The 1,259-nt window shown below is 37.1% G+C and overlaps 1 non-coding gene across 1 annotated transcript; it reads right to left on the reverse strand.

Moving 5' to 3' along the window:
- Positions 1 to 728: 728 nt before the first annotated feature.
- Positions 729 to 835, reverse strand: LOC121204177 (small nucleolar RNA R71). The gene has a single exon (XR_005899106.1). It is a non-coding gene; the product is annotated as a small nucleolar RNA R71 (small nucleolar RNA).
- Between the last annotated feature and the right edge of the window lie 424 nt (positions 836 to 1,259).

Here is a 1,259-nt window from a genome sequence, read left to right on the forward strand (position 1 = left end):
GATCAAGTTCTTGGCGCCGTTGCCCGAGAAATGAAATATTAGGAACGCTCAATTTTTACTACTTTAGCCATTTATTGTTTTTTCTTGCAAGTTAATTTAATTTTAGTATTATTTATTAATTGGCTTTTTTTCTCTTGGCAGGTTTTGATAGTTTTTTACTAGAAGAAACCCGTCGGGACCATTACTTTTTGACAAAAAAATCGATCACATAGTTCGTAGAGACCAAAGAGAAATAAGGCGCAGCTTAAGATACATAGAGAACGAGTAAGAAGATGATACTCAACCTCTAACTAACAAGATGGCTGAAAACCAAGGCAATCAGCTACCTCTTGTAATTGCAGCTAATCAAAATCCTGCTCCATGTACTATGTACGATTATGCTAAACCTTCTTTAACAGGAACTAAATCTAGCATAGTTAGACCTACTGTAGCTACAAATAATTTTGAATTAGAATCTAACACTATTCAGATGATACAGCAGTTTGTTCAGTTTGATGGTTTTGCAGGATAAAGATCCCAACACTCACTTAGCAAATTTTCTGGAATTTTGTGATACATTTAAAATCAATGGCGTTTCTGATGATGCCATTCGTCTTCAGTTATTTCCTTTTTCATTGAGGAACAAAGCTAAACAGTGGTTGAACTCGTTACCACGAGGGTCACTTACTACTTGAGGACAAATGACCGAGAAATTTTTACTAAAATATTTTCCGCCGGCTAAAATGGCTAAATTACGTAATGATATCTCTTCTTTTGTGCAGATGGATTTAGAAACACTTTACGATGCATGGGAGAGATACAAGGACTTACTGAGAAGGTGCCCTCACCATGGGTTACCGCTTTGGCTGCAAGTACAAACATTCCACAATGGTCTGAATCCCACGACCCGGCAAATGGTTGACGTAGCTGCTGGCGGAACCATCAACAACAAAATACCTAAAGAGGCTTATGAATTCATTAAAGAAATGTCACTGAATAACTATCAGTGGCAAGTCATGAGGACTAAGCCAACAAAAACAGCCGACGTTTATAACGTCAACTCAGTTACTATGCTATCAAATCAGGTAGAACTTCTCAATAAAAAGATTGATGGTTTACTTGGTTCTACGCAGGTACATCCAATAATGAGGTGTGACTCAAGCGGAGGAGGTGTGCATATAGAATATCAATCTTTCAATCCTACAACCGAAGAGGAACAAGTCAACTATTTGCGTAACAATAACTTTAGATCTCAAAATAACCCATACAGTAATACTTAT

Source organism: Gossypium hirsutum, chromosome A07, assembly GCF_007990345.1.
Source record: "Gossypium hirsutum isolate 1008001.06 chromosome A07, Gossypium_hirsutum_v2.1, whole genome shotgun sequence".
Lineage (NCBI taxonomy): Eukaryota > Viridiplantae > Streptophyta > Magnoliopsida > Malvales > Malvaceae > Gossypium > Gossypium hirsutum.